Source organism: Amblyomma americanum, chromosome 8 (assembly GCF_052857255.1).
Source record: "Amblyomma americanum isolate KBUSLIRL-KWMA chromosome 8, ASM5285725v1, whole genome shotgun sequence".
Taxonomy (NCBI): Eukaryota; Metazoa; Arthropoda; class Arachnida; order Ixodida; family Ixodidae; genus Amblyomma; species Amblyomma americanum.
The window spans coordinates 83,215,717-83,241,757 of record NC_135504.1 but is presented as its reverse complement, the minus strand read 5'-3'; the positions used below and the strand labels follow the sequence as shown (position 1 = coordinate 83,241,757).

Genomic DNA, 26,041 nt, shown 5'->3' with positions numbered 1-26,041 from the left:
TCAGTTTTATAATAAACACATTCATTTACACCCATTGCTGCTTTTAGGTGAAGATGCAATTGTTGACACGACTTGTGTTTTCAGCTTTTTAAGAGAAGCTGGTTTTGCCAGCAAGCTCTAAATTTTTACCCACTGATTCGATTCATTTCTTGAAACACCTCAGCCACCTTCTCATTCCTGAGAAGAAGGCTGAGGTTTTGTTTTACTGGTTGGGAGGCTCAACACCCTTGCCCATCCAAGAATGCCTGCTAGGACTCATCGACCTTCTTCAAAGCTCCTAATATTCGCCATTCATGAAATTTAGTTGTTTTTCATTATTAGGTAATACAAAGACAATGTTTTATGCCCTGTACACCACCGATAATTAATATTTCTAAAATAGTCTGCAATACAATTTTTCTTACATTGAGCTTAGCGCATGATGCCCTGAGTTGTCTATGTGCCATAAAACGCAACACAACTAGGCCGTCTACACCACCGATCACTTTTCATAATTTTAAGAATTCTGCAGAAAACTATTCTATACCTTCTGCTTGGAGCATGATGACCTTAGCTGCCTATGTGCCATTAACCTAACACAAGCATAAACGCTTAGCTTAAGTGTACCTCCAGCTTTTAGTGAGAAGGAAATGAGTGGGCATGTTTTGTAATCCAAAGTGTTTTTGCTTTCATGTAGTATTCTGTGCACAGTTTTCGCTATTTAAATTCTGTCCCGACTTTTATGCCACTGGCTTCATTTCATTCGTGCTCTGATTTCAATACTTCCCTCTCTACTGTGTGTGTCTATTGCTCTTGTATTTTTTCAAATACAGCCTGTAGAATATGTGCAGTAGCATCACCTTCCTCGTGCCATTCCATCTCATCTGCTCCACATCAGCCCAGGTCCTTTTATACCCGCTGCTTCGTCTTCTCTCATGTAGATTGCATTTTTAAGTAGCGACATTCTACCCTGTTTGATTTCCTTCATTATCCTTTCGGCATCATAATTTTTTCTGTTTGAGTTATAACAAGCGACCAATTATGAAACATCTGGGCCACCAGTTCCTTATTAGGCAGACAGAAATACCAGACCGAAACTTTGACGACAACCTTATGCCCGTGGCCGAGTGGTTAGGACATCCATCTAGCCAAGAGACACTGGTCACAATCCCACTGAAACCTAAGTTTTCTTTTGAGCGTTTTATGTTTGTGTGTTTTCAAGTGGTGTGGATAGATATACAAAAATTTGGACAAGGAAGGTGAAAATATAGTCGTTAAGTTTATTCCTACTTAAAAACACAAGGAAAGAAATTAGCCCCCACTTCCACTACCCTCCTACCTCTGTCTACTCTTTGTTCTGTAACTCTACTTTCACTGGTGGCACTTTTTGACCTAGTCAGATGGGAAATGTTCTGGTGACGCGTAAAAATACTAACTTTTTGGCTCTGTGGCTAAACTTATGGCATACATTGACGAGACATTGCGATGCGCTGCACACAGTTAAATACCAGAGGGCTGTCTAACCTTTGAGAATGAAGGCAGCGTGAAACGCGTACTTAAGCCAATATTACAGCTGCAAGACATGATCCAGAAAAGCAAAAAAACAGGCACACATGTCAGGTAGGAAAGGATTCTTATCTGAATGATTAGTGATGGTAGCACTTGGTGATTTCTGCAGCTGCCAATTTATTATACCACAGCTTGACTGCCACAGGTGTCTCACCCTGAAAACTATATTAAACTGTGAGTAAGTGACTATTTTCTGCTCGCAGCACAAGGTCCAAACTACTACATGCTTGTCAAGTATGCATTTCATGTCTGCTCATAAATATTTCTGCGAGTTGGATCCTGTCGACATTTTTTCAGTGGCATAGAACAACTGAAGTAATTACTGAGGATACTTAAGGCACTTGCATGCGAGTAATCTAAAAGCATTGCAATTCTATTCCAATTTTATTTCAGTTGCTTTCTATTCCTTTGTAGTTGGTGCACTTGTAAGTACTAGTACGAACTATTGCTGGTTAACATTTCGTATTTTCCCGCCTTTGATGATGTGACACCATTTCAAGACTTGAAACATTGGAACAGGTGTGCTTTTTCCAGAATCATTTCAACAATTTCTGCATTTGGAGGGTTTGATGAAATTTTAAGCAAGTAGAATTGTATGAAGTTGTAGATATTGAAATATATTGCAGACAAATCAGTGGTGATTGTAAAGGTATGCTGGAAGTGCAAGAAAACAACTGGTATCCAAGCCCAACGCAGCATATGCAGAGCCTGCTGCTAATCCAACTTAAAGGCCATGGCGAGAGGAGAAAGGCGTTCCTCCCCTGTGCTGCAGCTGCTGTCCTCCTCGCCTGTGAAAACAGTCCAGAAATGTGCCATCCTAACAATTTATACAAGTGACAACATCGAGTGAAACACTGTAGTTAAAAACTTTTGCTTCTCTGCAGCCGATGTGTATTCCTCATATCTGATGACTTAAAATGCAGGTTGTGCCGGAAGCTCTCGCTGCCAACATGATTTCTGTGCAGAGCACATCTCTGCGCTGTTTGCCCTCAGTGAGTGGAATCACTGAGTCCGCCGTGCACTCGGCCACCTCCTGCGAGACATGCATCAACCAATTCTCCATGTGACACCTCTTGGAGCAGCACCATTAGAACATGCAGTCACTGAAGTCTGAAGGGAGGCACTGCTGTAGATACTGCCTACAGACCAGCGACTACAGGTAAGGCAAACTTTGGTCATTCAGCGTTGTTAATGGTAGATATACATCTCAGCAAGACGGTTCTTCGAGGATTTTTTAAGGGGCCTTGAGCACTGCTTGTAAAGTTGTGGAATGCTTGGGATGATAACAGGTGCCATCTCACGAGTAGTATGCTCTGTGACATTCCGTGTGTGCTACGAGGATCCACGTTCGACGGCGCGGCGTAGACGGAGACCCGTGACAGCGGCATCATCAATTACCCAGCCATGCTCTTTGAGTGACGACCAGAAAAACCGGACCCGCCGCCGCCCCGGGGAAACAGGCTTTATCCTCCCCAATTTCCGGTTACATTCCAGGACAAAGGAGCTGTCAGCGGGCCAGAGCGCGCCGTACCACAGCCGACGCTATGCGCTACCGCGAAGACGACATTCTTTCCCTCCCCCCCCCCCTTTGTCGTGGGCTATCGCCGGGAAGGCACCCACAGCTTCCCAGAAGGGCCGCGACAGACACCTGTCATGGCGGACAGGCAGTACTCGCCAAGAATGTGGAAAGACAGGCGCTAGTGAATTAGCTCCGAAGAGAGAGCCTGTGTATACTCTCACTTGAGAGAGAGTGGTGGCGTTTTTGTTGTTTATTTAGTTCGTATTGTTAACAGACTCTGGGTTCGAGGCTAAGCCCAACCCAAAGGGGTGGTCCCCATCTCGCATGTTATTTTGGATTGGAGAATTGATGCTTTGGGCGGGCCACTGGAAATGACCGCCCTTAGCCCTTTGTTAATCAAGTGCTTAAAAGCGCATGTAAACGGATGCAGTCCAGTCTGAGCTGGGGCTCCATGCTTAGCATGTAATGTGATGCTACTTAGGCACTAACCTGCCCGGTCGATGAGTAAAGAAGTGCAAAGTTTGTTCTGTTGTAAAATTATGCTCTGCTGTCATCATCTACAAGCTCGCCTCCTGTTCATCTTCCAAGCCGAACGACACTAGAGGAAGGGTTTGTGAACCATCCTCGAAGAAACGGACGACTATTGAAATTCTACTGCTGAGCTGAGGACGACATCGTTCGCCAAGAGGGCCTTCAGCGCCGAAGCCCGACGGCGTGCAGCTTCTGCCAGCAACCGCTCGAGCCCAACTCCGGAGCCACTCCATCGCCCCCATGAAGTCGTCGGCACGTAAGCTCGGACGCCCCAGCCTCTGATGTATAACCTTAATCATGTGTAATTATTGAATATACCTGTTTGTTTAAACTGAGCCATACGGTGTCTCTTTGCCTCTCCGTCCCGTGTGGACCTGCGCATTATGGGGGTCATCACACTGGTGTCAGAAGTGGGGTCTCAAAAGCAAATGTCCTCTGAATGCGGTGACATTCATGACTTCAAAATTGTAATCAAAAGGGAATCACGGGACTGATTGTGGGACTTTTACCCCCATTTGAGAGGCTTGAGGCACTGGAGGGCTTGAAAAAAAAAGAATGACTGTATCTGAGGGAGCTCCCACTCCACAGCCGTCGCTCGGAGCAAGCATGCTGGCATTACGAAGCGTCATTCCGACGTTTACGGGAGATAAGACAGGGGTTCCAATCTGCGATTTCTTTTCCATGCTAGAAGAGATTGGGAAAATGGGGGGATGGTCCGATGCTCAAATGCTGGGAATGGCGAGGTGTAAGATGGCAGGAGCTGCTCATGATTTTGCCTGGCGAGACGAAAAAGTAAAATCCACAAAATCATTTGCGGAATTTAAGAAGCTCGCGTTTGAGCATTTCGACACTGAACCACGTCACGTGCGGGTACAGAGGTTCCGTGACGCCGGACAGATGGTAGGGGAGGACGTGCGAACATTTGCGTCGCGGCTTCAGCGCCTAGAACGCGATACCTTAAGCAGGGAGGAGGAAGGAGACCAGCTAAGGAAGAAATACGCGGAGGATATACTTAAAGAGGAAATGACCGCTTTGTTCGTGGCTGGTCTGCAAGACCCCGTGCGCCGGTTCGTGCTCTCGCGCAAGCCGAGCAATTTCGACCAAGCCGTGGAGGCCGCATTGGATGAGGAACAAAATGAGGCGTTAACGACAGCCGCAGCGAGAGTACGCGTCATAGAGAGAGCGGTGCTCAACCCTGAGGTTGCTCTCTTGACAGAGCGGTTAGATCGCTTGGAACAGCTGCTAACTCAGCAGGTAGAACGCCAGGTTGAAGCGCGCGCTCAACAGCGCCCATTCGCTGGAAACCGGAGACCGCCACAAAGCTACAGGCGCGGTATGCGAGATTTTGAAGAAATCGTATGCTTCGCTTGCCAGGGTCGCGGACACATCGCCAGGTTCTGCCAAAACGTGCGCCGTGGGGAGCCACAAAGAGAAGCAGGCGAGACACGCCCTAAGCAAGCCGACAGCGGGACTCCAGATACCGAGACATAAAACTAGTTAGTCCTCCCCAGCCTGAGGAGCGTGGGGAGGGAGCAGTAGATGATGAGGTGGTGGTAGTTTGTGTGGCCGACGAGGCATGCCCTGTTGTGCGTTGCAAGTTAAATGGTTGTTGTATGGAATTGTTGATAGATACGGGGTCAAAGGTGACATTGCTTAAGGAGAGCAGTTTTAACACGCTTCGAAGGAAGGGGGACCGCGAGGTGTTGGAAGCGTCTGGTGGTATGGCAACCAAATTTGTAGGCATAACGGGGGATCCTCTTGGCATAAGTGGACTCTACCAGTTACACTTCTCTCTCGGCGGAATTGCATTGGAGCACCCCTGCTACGTATGCCCGGACACGGTGTCTCTGCCAAACGGAGTGTCAGGTATATTAGGGCAGGATTTTTTGAGAAAAGGGAAGGTAGTAGTCTCATTCTCTGAGGAAGAGGTTAATGCGGGCGGCTCAAAAGTTCCGTTTTTGAACAGGAGAGGGGCTGAGATTCGCATTACCGATATTGACACCCGTCAAACAGTGGGATCATTGGAGAAGGTATATTCGCGGGTTGCCGTCCGGCTGGTCGAGGAGGCGGTCGTCCTTCCTTGGTCGGAGCACATTTTGTACGCGTTTGTGCCTTCAGATGTAGAGAGCGGCGCCGTGGGAGTGCTTGAGCCGGTCGACTCTCTCAGCAATGGCCTGAAGGCAGCCGCGTGCCTCGTGACAGTTAATGACGCCCACAGAGTGCCCCTACGGGTGGTTAACTGTAGCCAGCAGCCACTGAGCCTTCCCAAGAACAAAACATTGGCTTTCTTCACCTCTGCGATAGAGCAACGTGAGCCCACCGATACGGTACTCGCAACTGTAGAGCATGCTAGTCCTTCGGCTGCTCCAAAGGTGTCGTTCGATCTTTCTCACGTAAAATCCAGGGAGAGGGAGGCTCTGGCTGGTTTGCTGAACGACTACTCGGAGGTATTCGCCGCGTCTAACCTGGATTTGGGCTGCTGTGGCGTTATAAAGCACAGGATAGAAACCGGCACTTCATCGCCCGTTTACCAGCGTGCGTACAGGATTCCTTACTCCCAACGTGAGGAGGTGGAGCGGCAGGTGCAGGACCTGATTGATCGCGGCATTGTCGAACACTCAAAGTCACCCTGGGGAGCACCAGCACTATTGGTGGAAAAGCCAGATGGCTCGTATCGATTGGTAGTGGACTACCGCAAACTAAATGCCGTAACTCGCATCGATCCATACCCCATCCCCAATATACAGGAGACGCTTTCTCAGCTGGGCTCTGCCAGGTACTTCACGGTAGTGGACATGGCGGCGGGATTCTGGCAGATAGCAATGGATCCGGCAGATGCCGAGAAAACGGCATTCAACACGCCCTCAGGGCACTATGAATGGAAAAGAATGCCGATGGGTCTGGCCAACAGCCCTGCTGTCTGGCAGAGAACCGCTGATGTTATCCTGGCAGGTCTTCTGGGGAGGCTGTGCTTCGTGTATATGGATGACATTATCATATACAGTGACAGTTTTGATAACCATTTGCGCGATATTGAGCAGGTTTTGGTGCGACTAAGAGCAGCGGGTCTCAAGCTGAAGCCCTCTAAGTGCCAATTCCTCAAAAACGAGGTGAAATACCTCGGGCACGTTGTTTCAGCTGACGGCGTGCGACCGGACCCTGAGAAACTAAGGTGTGTCTCGGATTTTCCATCCCCGACTAGCGTCCGCCAGGTCCGGCAGTTTCTCGGCCTGATCGGTTACTACCGAAGGCACATAGAGGAGTTCGCCAAGCTCGCTAAGCCGCTCACCGCCTTAACAGCCAAAAATGTCGCCTTTCGCTGGGACGAAAACGCGGAGAATTCTTTTGGGGCCCTGAAAAGGAAGCTAATGAGTGCACCGCTGTTGCGCCACCCGGATTTTAATTTGCCCTTCGTTATGGCCACAGATGCGTCAAAGTTCGCAGTTGGTGCCGTGCTATCTCAGGTTATCGAGGGCAAAGAACATCCCGTTGCTTTTGCTAGCCGACAGCTGAGCCCCACAGAGCAAAAGTACGGAGCTACGGAAAGGGAGTGCCTCGCCGTTGTCTGGGCAGTAAAGCACTTCAGATGCTACCTTTACGGCCGCAAATTCAAGCTAGTCACAGACTGCCATCCTCTGAAATGGGTGATGAGTGTCAGGGACCCTAGCTCGCGACTCGCTAGATGGAATCTACACCTGCAGGAATACTGCTTTGAAGTTGAGCACAAGTCAGGAAAGACGCATCTGAATGCTGATGCACTCAGCCGCACAGCTGCCGTGGCAGCTATAGATGAGTTTGTCCCCGTAGTCGACCCCGCCGAATTACGCACAGAGCAGTGCAAAGATCCGGACCTGAAGCGAATAATCGAAAGCTTAGAGGACGCACCGTCTCACCCCGAACAGCTAGGTTATTTCATTGGCAAAGACGGCACCCTGTGTCGGCGCACGAGGCCAACCAGGAAAGGGAGACCAGAGAAAACCGCTTGGGAGAGAGTCGTCATACCTCGGTCGTGGATAGAAAGGGTTCTTCGCGCGTTTCACGATGCGCCATGCGCCGGTCATTTTGGCGTAGCGAAGACACGCAGGCGTGTGGAGCGTTTGTACTTTTGGAGTGGCATGCGACAGGATGTTAGAGACTACTGTGCGAAGTGTCATTCCTGTCTCGAAAGAAAAACACCCAAGGGACGAAGACCAGCTCCAATTCAGCCGTTCCCTGAGGTTTCGGCTCCCTTCGAGCGGACAGGTATGGACATAATGGGCCCATTGCCCACGACCACTTCCGGAAACAAGTACATTTTAGTATTTGTCGATCACCTTTCAAAATACGCGGAAGCGGTAGCACTCCCAGATCAGAAGGCAGACACGGTTGCAAGAGCATTTGTCGAACAGATCGTGCTCCGACATGGACCCCCGAGGCAACTCTTGACAGATCGGGGAACGAACTTCGTGTCGCAGCTAATGAGGAGAGTTTGCGAGCTGCTTAAGATCGCTAAGAAGCAGACAACACCGTACCATCCGGCTTGCAACGGCGCGGTGGAGCGACTGAACCAAACCGTGGCCGGGTTCCTGTCGCATTTTGTTTCGCGCGACCAGCGGGACTGGGACTTGTGGCTCCCGTATGCAATGTTTGCCTACAATTCCGCAGCACACGAGAGCACGGGCGAATCGCCATTCTTTCTTCTCTACGGCCGAGACCCGGACCAGCCTAGTGAAGTGCCAGAGGGCCCCCGTCGTGTCCCATACGCTTCACTGGACGACTATAAGGTTGAGCTAGAATCGCGCTTGCAAGTGGCGAGGGACATCGCAAAGGAGTCCTTAAAGAAAGCGGCGAAGCGCAGGAAGGAGGTGCACGATCGCAGTGCTAGAGACGCGCCGTTTAATGTGGGGGACAGCGTGTACATTGAAAACTGCCAAAGGCAGATTGGGCTAGCTCGTAAGTTCCAGACGAAGTGGAGAGGACCGTGCGAGGTTGTCGAGAAGCTTTCTCCGGTAAACTTCAGAGTCCGAGACGTGAACCGGCGCTTGATAAGGATACACGCAAATCGCCTCAAGTCGGCACCGGTTCAGTATTCACGAAATGAGGAAAGGGAAAGCGCGGATTTTGATGGGGACAGTAGTGAAGCGGAGCGCGCAGATAGTTCGCAAGAAACGCCCTCTCCTGCATCTGTTCGGCAGGCGCCAGAGGTGACGGCCAGAATGCCACCGGATTTACTTCATGCATTGCTAGAAGAAGAAGCGCGCGAGGTTGCCGCGCAGATAACGCCAGGAGAGGCTCCTGCCACGAGCCCTCGCGAGTCCCAAAGCAGACAAAGGGGCACAGACTTACTTAGTATGACTCATGAAGGCCGATATCCGCTGCGAAATCGGAAAGCTAAGTCGGACTAATGGCGTAAACAGAGCGGAGTTTTGAACTGGTTAGAATTGTGTAATGCCACAGCTCATAACATTGCTTTGTGCTTATGTGTTAAGTTATCGGAGTTGGTAGTTAAACCTTTCTGTCATTAAGTAACACCTGCACAGGAGAGCATGCGGAGCGCATGCAGAACCTGCCCTACTTCCTTTCGTTATCTATATTTTTGTCTGTGCCGTGATCGTGCTAGAAGTGGGAGCTCCTTTGTAACTGTGGTAAATTTATTTCGTCCAGTTTGGACTAGAAAGGAGAGGCTTGAGTGCTGAGTTTCATGTTTATCTGTAAAAGAAGATCAGTGCTGCCCCTGGAGACGCCAGTATTGACAGCGGAGGCATATGGTGTTGTGCAGTGGTGTTGAGTGCAGCGAAAAGTGTTTTGTCGGACGCACTGTGCGAGGCGATTCAGAAAGACAAGGGGAGCTGCGTGGACTCAAATGTTCGGAGAACATTCTTCTGGAGGGTGAGCGAGTGTGACATTCCGTGTGTGCTACGAGGATCCACGTTCGACGGCGCGGCGTAGACGGAGACCCGTGACAGCGGCATCATCAATTACCCAGCCATGCTCTTTGAGTGACGACCAGAAAAACCGGACCCGCCGCCGCCCCGGGGAAACAGGCTTTATCCTCCCCAATTTCCGGTTACATTCCAGGACAAAGGAGCTGTCAGCGGGCCAGAGCGCGCCGTACCACAGCCGACGCTATGCGCTACCGCGAAGACGACATTCTTTCCCTCCCCCCCCCCCCCTTTGTCGTGGGCTATCGCCGGGAAGGCACCCACAGCTTCCCAGAAGGGCCGCGACGGACACCTGTCATGGCGGACAGGCAGTACTCGCCAAGAATGTGGAAAGACAGGCGCTAGTGAATTAGCTCCGAAGAGAGAGCCTGTGTATACTCTCACTTGAGAGAGAGTGGTGGCGTTTTTGTTGTTTATTTAGTTTGTATTGTTAACAGACTCTGGGTTCGAGGCTAAGCCCAACCCAAAGGGGTGGTCCCCATCTCGCATGTTATTTTGGATTGGAGAATTGATGCTTTGGGCGGGCCACTGGAAATGACCGCCCTTAGCCCTTTGTTAATCAAGTGCTTAAAAGCGCATGTAAACGGATGCAGTCCAGTCTGAGCTGGGGCTCCATGCTTAGCATGTAATGTGATGCTACTTAGGCACTAACCTGCCCGGTCGATGAGTAAAGAAGTGCAAAGTTTGTTCTGTTGTAAAATTATGCTCTGCTGTCATCATCTACAAGCTCGCCTCCTGTTCATCTTCCAAGCCGAACGACACTAGAGGAAGGGTTTGTGAACCATCCTCGAAGAAACGGACGACTATTGAAATTCTACTGCTGAGCTGAGGACGACATCGTTCGCCAAGAGGGCCTTCAGCGCCGAAGCCCGACGGCGTGCAGCTTCTGCCAGCAACCGCTCGAGCCCAACTCCGGAGCCACTCCATCGCCCCCATGAAGTCGTCGGCACGTAAGCTCGGACGCCCCAGCCTCTGATGTATAACCTTAATCATGTGTAATTATTGAATATACCTGTTTGTTTAAACTGAGCCATACGGTGTCTCTTTGCCTCTCCGTCCCGTGTGGACCTGCGCATTATGGGGGTCATCACAGCTCCAACCACAATGAATTTCGAATACGAATCGAATATTTTTGATATTCGGTTCATATTCGTATTCGAGAAATGATATTCGTTAATTTTCGAATATTCTAAAATTCCCGAATACTTGGCAGAGATCGTATACCGCGCCGACTTTCGTAAATTTGATTGCGGCAAAAGCACAATATCTGGCAAATGATCTGCATATAGAGTTTAAAGTTCCAGGAAAACAATATAAAGGCCCTGTTCTCTTTCTTCTCCATCGTTTATCGCGTGGACCAATCGCATTCCGATGCCGCTAGGCTTGACCATGTGCGCAATTCCGCAAGTGGGCTTTCCCACATACCACACGTGCTGCGAAAGAGGATGGGGGACAACCCGCTTCTAACAGTTGCAGCGCGAAAGCGCGTTTATTTTTATCCTTCCGTAATATGTTATCTAATTAAAGCCCACACCCATGGCATTCGTTCTGTCATCTTAACTCTCTGAGCGTGACCACCGCCACTTTGTTTTGGTCAACTAAGCTATGCGGGAAAGCCTACTTGCAGAATTTCGCGTGAGGCTCCTTAAGGGGCGAGTAGAGGTGTCACAACAGGGCAAGCGATCCTGTAAAAATCCCGCCTATTGCATGGTGCACTGTAACCCATGCACCTCTTAAGTGGGCTTAACGGCAGGCGTGATAACATTCGGAGGGTCCCTGTCACTAGGTCAAAAAAATAACTTGGCCGCGTAGTTTTGGTTTCCGAGTTTCGCCACTCGCCCGTGGCAATGGCAACGGTCGGCCCGCGCATTCGCCAGTAGTCCAGTGTCTCAGTACCGTGCCGCTTTCAGACGCTGACTGACGCATCGCTGGTCATTTTTTTTTCTTTAGAAGCAGTCTTGTCATTCTGGCATCAATGTGCGTTCCCATCTCGCTTATGTTCGCGATGTCTTCCAGCTCGCCGAAACACATGTGCTCGTCACGGGATTACACGTATTTGCACGATAGAGCCGCCTCATCTGACTGCCGCATTTTCGGTAGTTTTTTAGGTTTTTTTTTCGGGGCCGCGGGGCTTTTTATAAACCGACCTTCGAATAAGCCGGGCATTTCTGTCAGTTCTTTGAACTCCGAATTAATGAGGTTTTACTAGCCATCATGTTATTTTTGCTTCCAGTCTTGTCGTGTTATTGATTGCATTTTGCCTGACTACATTACAGGTTGGATACTGTTATACCAATGTTTGCTTGTTTATCTTTTCTGAATTTATTTTTTGTGCTGACCAGATATTTGATCCATTATTCGAAGCCATTTTTTCTTCATATTCGTATTTGATTCGTATTCGAAAATTTCAATATTCGCACACCCCTAGTTTTCTTGATCCCTTGTGCCATCGGCGAGGCTAGTGTGTTCATCATGTCAAACCTGCTCGTATTTTACATGCAGATGTTCCTCCTTGTCTCGACACTGACGGCCAGCACACTGCAAGCATCAGCATGCTCGGTCATCGACGCACCGTCCCCTTACGGAGACTGTGCATACCAGCCATCCTGTCAAGCTTCTGTGTACCCGGTCATCCAAGTGCCATTCTCCCACAGAGCTTGCGCACAAAAACCACCGTGCTATGACGATCGATGGGCACTATCACGGCCAGCTTCATCGACATCAACAACTCCGGCTATAAAAAGAACGCTGCCTACAAGTTCCTTCAGTGGGCACGTCGGCTGGCTGCGTGTCAGCATCATGTCAAACCCGCTCGTATTTTACATGCAGGTCAGTAACACATTTTCTACTGTTAAAACAAGCGACCGACGTTTCATTCAGCTGACGTGCCCACATAGTGTCGTTACGGTCCTCCTTGATTTAAATGATTTTGTTTTATCTTTGTTGATGCTTTGCGGCGATGTAGAGCCCAACCCCGGGCCCCCGACTGAACAAATGCTAGCTGAACTACTCGAAGGCCAAAAGAACATCCAAAGGCGCCTAAATGAAATTGAATCTAAACTAGAATTTGTAGAAGCCCCAGTAACAGCCATCAAGGAAATGAATGTAAAAATATGCAGCCTTGAGAAGGCTATTCGAAATTTAGAAGGCAAACTGACTGATTTAGAAGACCGCTCAAGGCGGAACAACATCCTGGTTTATGGTATTCCCCAGAAAGACGAAGAAACACATGATGACCTAATTAAAAGTGTAGTCGAGGACGTATTTGATACCACGCTTGGTGTGCGAGTAACGTCCGCTGAACGAATACACAGGATAGGCCAGATTCAGCCAGATAAATCACGGCCAATTATAATAAAACTGATGGACCACCGTGAAAAAATGGATGTACTGAAGAATTGCTTCAAGTTGAAAGGCAAAAAACTCTCAGTCTCGGAGGATTTTTCAGTGCCCACTAGGCAAAAGTGAAAGAAATTATGGGACAGCACAAGCGAAATTAGAGCAAGTAGAAAGTTAAGCTGCTCTACGACAAAATCAAGATAAATAATGAGCTGTTTCAATGGGACGAAGACAGCAATAGAAGGATTCCTGTTGGCAAACAAGCAAGCAGGCATAGCCGTCAAAGCTGAACCGAAACTTGCAATAAAAGACCTCTTCGATGCATCAACCTTAATGCTCGGAGCATCATAAATAAATCTGAAGACCTGGAGAGCATAGTATCAGCGTACAAACCGCTCATAATTGTAACAGAAACTTGGTTAAACTCTAGCATTCGCGACGATGCGATTACACCGCCAGGTTACAGTATGTTTCGAAAAGACAGGAATTCCCGAGGGGGTGGTGTGGCAATTATATTTCAAGAAGCGCTAAATGTAACACGTCTACCTGACATACCTGCGATTGAATGTGTTATCGCGAAAGTACATATAAAAGAATTATACTTCATCGTAGGCGGATTCTACAGGCCCCCAAATAGCAATATTACGTTTTTTGATGAACTAAACGAATTTCTATGTTCTACCAAAAGTCTTTCTTCAAACATGTTACTTGGCGGCGACTTCAATATGCCTTCTATTTGCTGGGACGGCCCATTTCCCGATCCCCTGTCTGGGGCAGCTGAACCACTTGTTGACCTAATAATTTTGCACGGCTTAACACAACTGGTAAAGCAACCAACCCGCATCCTGAACGACACTTGTTCGATATTAGATCTTTTCCTAGTCAGCAGTAGCCTACTTCAGCGTGATCCAAAAATACTTGTTACTGAGGGCATATCTGACCACAAAATGATATGCTTAACCTTGGAACTCAAATATGTGACAAAAAACAAAAAGGAAGAACGTTTGGTGCCAATCTTTTCACGTGCTAGTGACGTCGACATATTAGATGCCTTAGATAGTTCCTTCTCTAACTTTGTCCTTCTTGCTGAATCAACTGAATGCTGCGTGGACGACCTGTGGTGCTTTTTCAAAGAACTTGTTCTGAGGTGCATCAAGCACTTCATTCCCGTGCGGCTGAAGAGAACACAACATATGAATCCCTGGAAAACAAAAGAAATTGTACGTCTGGGAAGAAAAGCGAAAAAAATTAGAAAGCAGCATCGCAGGTGCCCTTGGCAACTAATGCAGATAAGCTTTGCGCATTACGTTTGCAGTTGAAAGACAGTATCAGTAAAGCCAAAAAACACTTCTACACTGTTTTTATGAAGAATTTTCTCCTTTCTTCCCCGGCAAAGTTTTGGCGCCACTTCTCTTCAAAAAAGGAGCCCTTGCCCAGTTTTTGCATAAATAATGAAACAGTGACCGATAAAGCATTGATAGCAGTGTCATTTAATGAGCTGTTTTGCTCTGTGTTTACAAACGACGATGGTATACGACCAAGTTTCAACCTACCCGCTAATTGTCTTCCTATCGATAATGTCTGCATATCAGAAGAAGGCGTTCTGTCATTATTGCTTAACTTAGATACTAAAAAATCCCCGGGAATTGATGGCATACCAAACGCCTTCCTTGTAAGGTATGCCGAATGGTGTTCAAAATACTTGTGTTTACTATTTAGCAAATCCTTGTCGCGAGCAGAGTTACCAAATGATTGGAAATATGCCAAGATTACACCAATACCCAAAACAGGAGACCGCTCATTAATTACTTCATACAGGCCCATCTCAATACTCTGCACATCTGCTAAGACATTCGAGCATATTATCTTCAAGCACAATATGACGTTTGTCGAAATTAATAACATCATAGATTATAGGCAGCACGGGTTCCGTAAAGGGCTATCGACTACAACGAGCTAGTCGAAACTGTTCACGACATCGCAGCAGTTCTAGATAGGCAAGGCCAAGTTGACATGATTTTCTTAGATTTCGAAAAGGCATTTGGCCGCGTGTGTCACCAAAAGTTGCTTCTAAAATTAAAACCGATATTAAAAAATGACTCACTGCTACAATGGATAGAGGCATATCTTTCATCAAGGAAACAAAGCGTGTTCATTGATGGAATGTGTTCAAGGCCAGCACTTGTTCGTTCCGGCATCCCACAGGGATCTGTTCTCGGCCCGTTATTTTTTCTTATCTTTATTAACGACATAGTAACAAATATACCGGTGAAAATCAGGTTGTTTGCAGACGACTGCATCCTTTATAATGAAATTAACAGCCCAAGAGACAAGGCCGTATTAAATTCTTCACTTACCGCTATCGAAACATGTTGCTTGACATGGCAAATGAAGATAAATACAAAGAAAACAGTAGCAATGACAGTCACCAGAAAACGGCAACCATTAACCTTTAAATACTGCATCAATGGACAGGTTCTCTCTTCTGTACTAAGTTACAAAAACTTAGGTGTAATTCTAACATCTGACCTCAGATGGAATGAACACGTAACCTACATCACAAAAAAGTCCATGCAGAAACTGGGATATCTGAGGAGATGTTTGCGACAGTCAACACAAGAAATAAAACTTCTAGCGTATAAAACCTACATTAGACCAATCCTTGAATATTGCTGTATTGTATGGGATCCATGGACCCAGCAAAATATCAATAAGTTGGTGAGCATCTAAAGAAAATCGGTAAGATTTACATTCAGTTCCTATAGCTGGCGCACTTCACCAAGCGTACTTGTTAAACAGGCTGGCTTAGACTCACTACGAATCAGACGCTATCGGGAAAGGTTGAAGATCATGTATTTACTGTACCATGACAAACTAGGAGTAGAAAAGAATAAGTACATTGAACCAGTCACTACACGCTCAATGCGATCGCATCAGTCAAAAAAATTAAAGGAATATTCTAGTAAAACCGACGCTTTCAAAAATTCATATTTCCCACGAACGGTCCGAGATTGGAACTTGCTGTCTCCAAACACAGTGGAAAGTCGATCGGCCGAGTCATTCTGCAGCGCGCTAAAGAAAAACTTAGGTATGTAAATCTTGTATTGGAAACAGATGAAGTATAACCTGTTTTATTTATTTGTTGTGATTTTCTCTACCACAGCGATGGTCTACAATTAGCATTCATGTGCCTACATTTTTTTTACTTTTTTATGCAAAAACTGTGCTAAAAATGTTTTGCAGTGCTTTTTATGCTGTGTTATGTTTGTTTCTATCTTATTTCTCACTCCTGCCTAAGGCCTCAAATAAAACTGGCAGTATCTTCGAAATAAAATAAATAAATAGTGTGCCCTCTCTGCTCCTCCTTTCATCCTTTCCCACACAGAAACAGTGTTACCAGATACACGCAGGCCCATACCTGAGAGTGGCCCATCGTCTGCTTACCACTCACCTGCTGGTCCACTTGGAGGAGATGCCGCATGAGTGCACCAACTGTGGACAGCACTTCAGCCGAGCGGCTAACCTGGCGCGTCACCGCAGAATGCAGCACTTTATCAACTATAAGGTTATGTTGTGTGTTGCCTATGCAGAAAGGGGGCGTTTGAACCACTTTTGTTTGTGACAATGATGGGCATTTGTGATGGTGAACCAACACGCCCAGACATATTCCTTCCTGATGTGAATGTCTACTAGGTTATCAAATGGGTAACCCTCAAGGCATTTTACTAAAACAGTAAAACCAGTTGTGCCATCCCACAAAATCACACCACTGACAAGTGAGGGTGAATGACAGATGCTATCACTTGCCAGTAGTGCCACCCACTAACCCACCAATCTCTACAACAGCAAAGGCTGCACCCTGCTGTCCAGAAGCCAATGACAGAAGCATCATGGGTAGTCAAGCAAAGGAAATTTATTTCACAACTTTACAAGGCACAAAGATGGCCAGAGGAATCAGATGAATGATCCTGAGTAGTGAATTAATTGAGCCCAGACTAATAATATTCACTGGCTTCAAAACCAGAAGAAGCTTAACTCACTGCCTTGGTCAACCACTGCTGAATTCAATGTAGTGGCAGTCACGCATGCCTGCAAGAAAAGGGTCCAGTTCAAGCCACCACACAATGTGCAGAGTAGCAGCAAGACTCATGATCTAAGACACAAGCATATCCACTCAGTGCAATATAATCACCATCGGATTGAAGCTTAGGCTTAGTGAAGCAAATCAAAGATATCTTTTACGCCAGACAGCAGCAGATGCACTCCATCAAACTTGGTTCTAAAACAAAAAAAAAATTAAAAAATATAGTAAAGTACATGTGTAGTATGGTATCAAGCTTAGATGTCTTCTCACTGATGATTCTGGCAGAAAGCATATAGAATGGTTATTTGAGAGTGTAGCCTAAGAACTGATAATGCAATGTCAGAATTTTTACTGACAATGAAATGTAAGAATTACAGTGATTGAATTTGGCAGTGGGAAGAGAGTGCAAACAAGTTCTATGAAAGAAGTGTACAAAAGGATGAAATGTCACGATCATAACAATGGCAAATAAAACTCACAGAATTTCCTTGGATTGCATTTCTAACTTGTTAGTCTCTGGCTGCTTATGTGGGTTTCAAACTAGAGAAGCATCATCAAAAATGGAGGATTAGAGGTCTACACATTACTAACATTGTGTCTTTTGGAGAGATCCTTAGCTTTCACTGTAGATAATCTAGTTTTGTTAGAGCTTTTGGTACATATGTAGTGAATGCGATTAGACCACGACATGATATGCGCAAAAATGACAGCAAGACAACTTTTACTCCGATACCTTATCTACAGCACGGCCACTGAAAGAGTAACTAAGAAGTGAAAGATAATGTTTGTCACAGAAAGACATCAGGATGTTTTTATCAGAATTTATGTTCATTGATGTTCAAGGGAATACTCCTATCTAAAGCAAACAGTGACTCCAGTGCCACACCATACGAGTGAAATAATTAGGAGAATAAGAATTGAGTGGAGTGCATTTGGTAGACACTCTCAGTTGATTAATAGTAGCTTATCAATATCTCTCAGGAGAATAGTATATACCAGCTGTATCTTAAAGGTACTCACCTAAGGGGCATAAATGTGGAAGTTCCAGTAAAGGGCTGAACTTCAGTTGAGGGCAAATCAGTATGCTACAAAAAAAGGAAAATGGTAAGTGGTAATTATTTGCGAAAACCCGTCTAATTATTTTCGAAAACTCGTCTGTTAGCATAGGCTCAAACTCAATCCTTTCAGCTGATCACGTATTCTTTTTAGGCTTAGTACTGGACAAACATCTTGAATTTCAGACCCACATCTGATCTATTTTTCCGAAAAATGGCGTATGGTATTAGAGTATTAATTAAAGTTCGCCCGTATTTCTATGTTCCCATTCTCATTTCCCTCTATTACTCATTCATCCACTCCTATATTCAGTATTGCATTTCATCTTGGGGAAACACGTATCATTCGCATTTATCTTCTCTGCAAACTATTCAAAATCAAGCAATTCGAATTATCACTTTTAGTCACAACTCTGCAAATGCCCCTCGTCTGCTCCTATCATACAATATTTTATCAGTGCCCAAAATAACCGACTACAAATTATGCACCCTTATGTACAAATGTGTTAGAAATCTACTTCCCTTTTCGTTAACTAGCAGTGATCAAAATCTGTGTCGCAACAACACGCGTTTTGCTAATAACATCAACTTTTTACTTCCTAAACCTAACACTAATTATGGAAAGCAAACAGTTCGTTTCACTGCCACTACATTATGGAACTCATTACCAGTTAGCATTAAGCAATCACCTAATATCTGTGCCTTTAAATCCGTTCTCCGTCAGTTTTTACAATCCTCCTAATAGTATTTTACTTGGTATATGGTACTAGTTTTTTATTTATATTATTCAATGAGTTGTCTTTTGTATTGGTCTGTATGATATTAGGTGTGTAATCATTTTTTATTCAAATAAGGGTTTGCATTATTTCTCGTATTTCACTCACTGCTCATTTATGATGCCAAAAACTTTAATTTTTTTTGCATCTGCTGCCTGTAATTCATTTTTACAATTGTTCTTACAGGAGGTCCCGTCCACAGTCTCTGATTTTGGGACCTCCTTCTGTATTCCAATGTTTGTCTCTAACCTTGTGCCATAAACATGTAATAAACGAACCTTGAACCTTGAAAAAAATACAATAAAAGACCAGAAAAGAGCAGAGTGTGTGAGTGAACAAAGACTTGTTGATAGTATTCCAGTTGAAATTAAGAAGAAACGGCCACGGGCGGTGCATGTAATGTGAAGGCAAGATAACTGATGTTCCCTTGATCCATTTGCTTCTCAAGATGCCGATTTGCCATCTCCACTTTAAAATTTTTCTGCAATTACACATCAGCAGATGGCATCACATACTTACTGCAAATATTTTTGCAGTAGTTCTCATGCCACATTACAGTGTAGTTGCGAATTTCGAAAATTTATTGCAGGAAAAAATTCTTTTTTTCACTGCTTCTTTTGAACACGGCCGTGACAATACAGGAAGACTTAAGCTTCAGGGTGACATAAATTGATGTGCTGCTTTTTGGCAGAGAGGGATACAGACTGCAAATACCATAAACTTTTATATGATACTGAGAGCAGTAAGTGTGACTTTATCTGCAAGATGGTCATTAGGACTCTCAGCATGGCACTTGAGATGTAGCTTGAGTTCCTGTTTAAAAACCTGAAAGCTTGCAAGGAAATATTAGTCACTGTGATGTATTTTGCTGTTTACATCAGTTAGCAAAAATCATCTGAAAAAGAATGTGCTACACCAAGCAGTGTGTTTATCTCGACGAAAAGACTGTTCACTTAGCTATGCTGCCCCGATACAAGAACGCCAGAAACTTCGTCTAACTCCGTCCCAAATGCATCCAGAGGTTTTTGAATGACTCATTTTTATTGCCAAATACCTCCAAATGACGGCATAGCAGAAAGCATTCTGAGATTTTTAGTGCGCAAAAGCAAAGAAAAAAGCTAGGGGCACGCTTAAGCTATGCATTTAAAAGTAGAATGCCATAGCTGGTTTGTGGGGGTTTAATGTCCCAAAGCGGTTCAGGCTATGAGGGACACCGTAGTGAATGGCTCTTTAAATTTCGCCCATCTGGTGTTCTGTAACGTGCACTGACATCGCACAGTACACATGCCTTTAGAATTTCACCTCCACTGAAATTTGACCGCTGAGGCCAAGATCAAGCCCGTGTTTCTCGAGTCAGCAGCCAAGCACCTTAACCAACGAGCTACTGCTGCGGCAGAACGTGATAGCATTAATGGGTTAAAGCACATGCATGCAGAATTGGTCTCTCTGCTTTACATTGACAGATCCCTGGGAATCCTCTCACCACTTTTTGTACAGTGGCGCAGCAGTTACTCAATGCACCACTGCCCTGTGATAGCAGGTGCTGCCATAGGTGCAGGTTGCGAGACCCAGGGTGCTCTTCCCGAACAACCTCTCTCAGCTGGTCATTAATTTTATTGCCACCTGCCACGGTGGGCAGTTTGCTCACAAACTGGTGGGCAGATTGTGATGATGTAACAAGGTCAAGTAACCAAGGTGGCCCACCTGTCACCTAGGTTGCTTCTCCACAGATCTTTCATAGATTTTTCACTCATGGCCAAAAATGCCGAGGCCAGTTTTTCTGCTACACAGTGCCCTTAATGCCGTCTCGTTAAAACAGCAAAAGCTCTAAGGGGTGTGACAAGTCCCACTGTGCAGTTTACAAACCTGCTGCTTTAAGATTTTTCACAAACCAGAAAACTTTTACTGGCACTAGATTTGTGATTGTCTTGGAGGCTGAATAAAATAAATAATTATTATCATTCTTGAAAGAAATTAGCAGGCTGCATCTGAAAGATATTGTGACGAAGACGTCGAACTGTGCAGTGGCACGGGCAGGAGCGCTCACGTTAGGCCAGCAGCCATTAAATCATCTTATTGCCATCGATCATTGTGTCTCTTTCTTCGGCTGGCTGCCGTGTAACATTTGGTGGAGCTTGAGGGGTATCATTGACATCCTGGTCCTAGAGCTTTGGCGTCCTGCATCAGCCATGGTCGCCGGCCGCGAGTTCTTAGCCTGCGTCGCTCGGCTGTGCCCCAGCCTTTCAGACCTGAATCGACCTCGTTGTTGTAAAAAAAAATTGCAAACAGGCAGAACATGAAGCTGGAAGCCAAAGAGGCAACCTTCTTTTAGGCGCTAATATACACTGCAGGGCTCAAAAGTTAGCCAAATTCACCTGCCAACAGAATGCTATAGTGCTTCCGACTTGATCACAAGATGGCAGGAATCACATCAGTAGTATAGAGATAAACAGGAATTAGGGATAAGGGAGTGATGGAGGCCCGTCAGCTCAGTGCAGACGTTTTTTGTAAATGATATTCTCATACGATGTACTCATCTTCATGACGAGAAGAAAGTTATAGAGAGTAAAGGCAGGTAAACTGCATCACACTGGCTGGGCATCTGAACTGCTCCAGGATAGGGAAGGAATGACGGAGGTGAAGAGTGAGGGAGAGAGAGAGAGAAGTGCACATAGTACACACCAAGCAGCGTTTAGAGCATGTGTGGGTAAATCCAACCCAGTTATGCTCAGGATCATTGTGTCGCAGCTTACCTGCGCACTAGAGAAGCAGCGGTGGGTCTCTTGGCTTGCTCACAAACATAGGGCGTTGGGCTAGTTGGTTCTGCATGACTGAAAAGTGGGACAGCAGTGCAAAGAACGGGGAGGAAGGGGGCAAGCAACGGTTGGTAGAGACAGCTGTCCTAAATGACAGTCTGCTTTTCTGCTTGCTAAGACTATATTCATGCTGATGTCTGAAAACACAAGCACAGTGCACACACAGTAGAGCAGGAAATAGAGAGATTTCAGCTTGAGTTGAATGGTGCTATATATTAGTAGAAAAAGTAGTGCAATTCTGTAATACTGAAAAATGCATGGAGTATAGGCAAAAAAACATAGACAAACACCTTACACTACAGATGATGCCCACTTATTCCCTATTCAGAATGATTTTTAAGACCAACCTTGAATCAATGATACAAAGGCAAACCTATTATTAGGAGTGCGAATGATGGCTTAGGTCTAAGCAAAAGCAATTGAAAAAATCACATGGCATTTTTTCACTCATGGGTCGAATGCATATTTCACTATTAATATATATTTGCACCCATATGTTTACAGGGCATACTTACTCCACTGTACCAACTGACTCACAGCATCGGATAGCAAAGTATGAGCGGCCACATTTGTTCAATATCCACAGAGGAGTGAGCTCTAATTGCAATCTGAAAACACCTTGTGCCATGGCGCTCTTTGGCCATAGATGCCCTTACTCCATAAAAATCCACAATCATCATCTAATTGCAATCTGTTATGCAGTGACATGAACCCACAGTTCCTTAGGTAACAGAGTGGATTACGGGTGAAGCAGACATACAAGACGGCACCGACAGTAAGGTAAGCAGCAGATTATATTGGGGAGTCTACAGGGATAAGGAGGCCACTTGAAGTAGGCATAGCTGGGCCAGTGATCACAATACAGTAACATTGCAAATGATGCTACAAGAAGGATGCACACAATTCATCATTACCCTCATCGCAGACAGTGAACTGGCTGTTTAATATTTGAATTGCATTCACCCTACATTCAAGACACAGGTGTGGAGCAAAGTATAAGATTAAGCATACGAATAACAGTAAATAAAAATAACACATAGATAAGAATGAGGAGTAAACAATGGGCACAAAGAATAAGAGTCAAAATAGGATCAGCAATGACAGAGCAGTCATCTGTGCAGTGTGTGTTTCTTTAGGCCTTGGTCCATTTTCGAAAGGTGAAAAGAATTTTATTCATAATTATGCCTCAATGCAACCAGCCACATTGACGATTGCACAGTAATTAATGTGGTAGTTTTTTTCAGCCAATTTCCTGTGTAGCATAGGTAGCGAGAACATAATTCAAAATAATGCCCAACTGTGACCAACGTCCAGAACGCTCAGCCCCTAGTCGCACCTTTTGCCAAGGTAGAATTTGGCATGAGACTGCGATGACCATCCTAATCTTTATGTGGTGCCTCTTCAGTCACAGTTGTCCTTACACTCTCTTCATTGCTAAGAACCTGTACTTTGCAAGCAAGCACGATGGCATCAGTACTTACGTAACCGTTGGAGCTGAATAACAACTCGATTCTGCTTAACTTGCAATGTGTTTGTGTTTCTACACGGCGTCACTGTTGCGAGTCTATAGTCTTCTGGCCTGCTTTACTTTTACACATCCACCAGCTTAATTCAAATCCTCAGTAATGTAGACATCAGAGGTGAATGCTTCTTCCAAGACAAAGTTCATAAACACATACGTCTTTAATGCGCCAAGAAGATAGGTCGGCACTCTGGTGCTGCAAATGTGCTGAATGATAGATTCCTCTCCCGTCCTCTCCACCATGAGAGAGAAGGCGTAGGAGATGGGAAAAGAGACTGACAGGAAGCCAGTCCAGGAGAAGGAAACTGGTGAGCCAGTGGGCAGAGAATAATGCATTAGTTGATATCGAGATTCGCAGCTGCCTAAATCCCTGTCTACATTGCTGTCTACGGCGTGTGTCAACACATCTCAACGGTCTGCAGTCGGGGGTTGAAATATGTCCACGCTGCAGAGAAAATCGTAAAACCTTATTTAAAGAATATATCCACAGCAGAGAAATTGTAAACATCCCTTTCACTAGATGTCACAGGCCAGAATACAATATGCTGGGCGAGTTGGTTTCTAACTTCCATATCTACAGCGCTAAAGAGGAGACCGAATGAACACACACGCACCAGCGCTCTAGCTGTTGTGTGACGTGCGTGTTCCTTCTGTCTGGACTATGGCGTTGTAGATGTGGCTGTCACAGGCAATGATCAAAGAAGTGAGTCACGATATTGCTTTTCCCTCACTCTCTTGTGCGATGTTGTTGCATCCAGATGTTAACGTGGAGTGGTAGCGGGCCGGCCTCGTGAGTGACCCGGGGGACGTACTTCGCGACTGGTGACAGAATTCGGCCTCTCCACTTTAACTAAAAAAAGACAAAACTCCAACACTCTCGCGACTCCGGACCACCGTCGGCCACCACACGGCCAACCCGCCCGGCCGCCGCTCAAGCAACTCGCTTCTCTAACTCTGCGACCCCGGGACCACCACCGGCCGCACACGACCGATCTGTCCGGCTGCCACCGACCAACCACCCCGCTCTCTCCTTAGCGCGCGCACATCTCCTTGTCCTCCCGCCAAAACTACACCCTCAGCCAATAGGTGACTTTCCCGCCACATTTCGGAAGCAACATACCACTACACAAAAGAAAAGCACACAATATAAAACACACGCCCTGCAACGCAAAAGAAAAGCACAAAATATCGAACACACGGCTCGCTGCAAGCTGCCCTGGCTAACTAGAAACACGCCACAACGAGGGGGGAGAAACCATTTATGACACATGCGTCCTGTTAGCCGCTCTGGCCTAGGGTGCCCGGATGCCCGCTCGCCTCCGGCGCTGGCCCATCGAGCAAGCTTCCGTGGTTAACGGGAAACATGCCACAACGAGGGTAAGAAAAACCATTTACGACACATGCGTCCTGTTAGCCGCTCTGGCCTAGGCTGCCCGCTCGCCTCCGGCGCTGGCCCATCGAGCAAGCGGCCAAAAGCACGAAATATAAAACACACGCCCTGCAACGCAAAAGAAAAGCACAAAATATCGAACACACGGCTCGCTGCAAGCTGCCCTGGCTAACTAGAAATATGCCACAACGAGGGGGGAGAAACCATTTATGACACATGCGTCCTGTTAGCCTCTCTGGCCTAGGTGCCCAGATGCCCGCTCGCCTCCGGCGCTGGCCCATCGAGCAAGCGGCCAAAAGCACGCAATATAAAACACACGCCCTGCAACGCAAAAGAAAAGCACAAAATATCGAACACACGGCTCGCTGCAAGCTGCCCTGGCTAACTAGAAACATGCCACAACGAGGGGGGAGAAACCATTTATGACACATGCGTCCTGTTAGCCTCTCTGGCCTAGGGTGCCCAGATGCCCGCTCGCCTCCGGCGCTGGCCCATCGAGCAAGCTTCCGTGGTTAACGGGAAAAATGCCACAACGAGGGTAAGAAAAACCATTTACGACACATGCGTCCTGTTAGCCGCTCTGGCCTAGGCTGCCCGCTCGCCTCCGGCGCTGGCCCATCGAGCAAGCGGCCGTGACTAACTAGAAACATGCCACAACGAGCGGAGAGAAACCCTTTACGACACACGCGTCTGATCGGACCATACCCCCTCGCTTAGGCCGAGGCTCCCGACACTCGCGCGCGACGCCGCCCTGAGAGCCTCTCCCTTTTGTCGGCGCGTTCCCCTGCTCCCCTTCGGTGGCCCACCTCCCGCCTTACCACGACGTACGCCAGCTGCGTCGTGACAAAGTGCATCTCGCAGTTTGGACCAAATGTGATTTTTGATCTTGGAAAGTACAAACAAGCAAAAAAGAAAAGACTGCAGTTCATACTTGTCCAGTCAATACGCGAAAATACGTCTCTGCACATTTACAACTTGGAAATGCTTCCGCCTGAGAGCTGGAAATTGAAGACACCTTCCTGAAGAGCAATGCACCCAGAAATACAGAACTTGCACGCATGAAACTACATTTGCTCTACCATTCGCAGCTGCCCTAAGCGTATAAGCTGAATAGTTCATGAACAGTAGAGTCCGAACAAAAATTTGCACATATTATACAGAATCGCTCACCCCACCAGCTCAATCAACAGATTGTAGCTGCTGCGCAAAGTTCAGGCGCTCAGGCACAGAATTGAAGAAGAAAATCTTATACCTGCGTCGAACAGTGTGCGTCAGGCTTGTATCGATCGCCGCAAAGTTATGTGCGCTGCATGATTTTGAAGGCCCGCCTCGCCACTCAAACGTAGTGCGCGCTTTTCAAACAAGCGGCTACGAAGCGGTTCATCGCAGAAAATTATGAACGGCGCTCGAGCTATGTTTCATGCCGTGAAAATTAGATCGACGCCTGTGAGCCTTACCACTATATCCGCGCGTTTCACGAGACTCGACATACTTCCGCACAACGCGCCTGAACGAGCCTCCAACCAACCTTCGTTTATAA

General features: G+C 46.4%; 1 protein-coding gene and 1 long non-coding RNA gene across 3 annotated transcripts in view; one reads left to right on the top strand and one right to left on the bottom strand.

The window, feature by feature from the left end:
• Positions 1–16,612, top strand: part of LOC144101965 (uncharacterized) — a 112,677-nt gene extending 96,065 nt beyond the window's left edge. For both annotated transcript variants that reach the window (XM_077635208.1, XM_077635207.1), the window contains 3 exons: positions 2,514–2,707; positions 12,022–12,348; positions 16,244–16,612. The gene's annotated coding sequence lies outside the window, so the exon portion shown is untranslated. The remainder of the gene's footprint in view (positions 1–2,513; positions 2,708–12,021; positions 12,349–16,243) is intronic.
• Positions 16,613–16,753: 141 nt separating this feature from the next.
• On the bottom strand, positions 16,754–26,011 carry LOC144101966 (uncharacterized). The gene is made up of 3 exons (XR_013308119.1): positions 25,754–26,011; positions 21,527–21,604; positions 16,754–18,027 (listed from the first exon to the last, which is right to left on the bottom strand). It is a non-coding gene; the product is annotated as an uncharacterized LOC144101966 (long non-coding RNA).
• Positions 26,012–26,041: the final 30 nt, after the last annotated feature.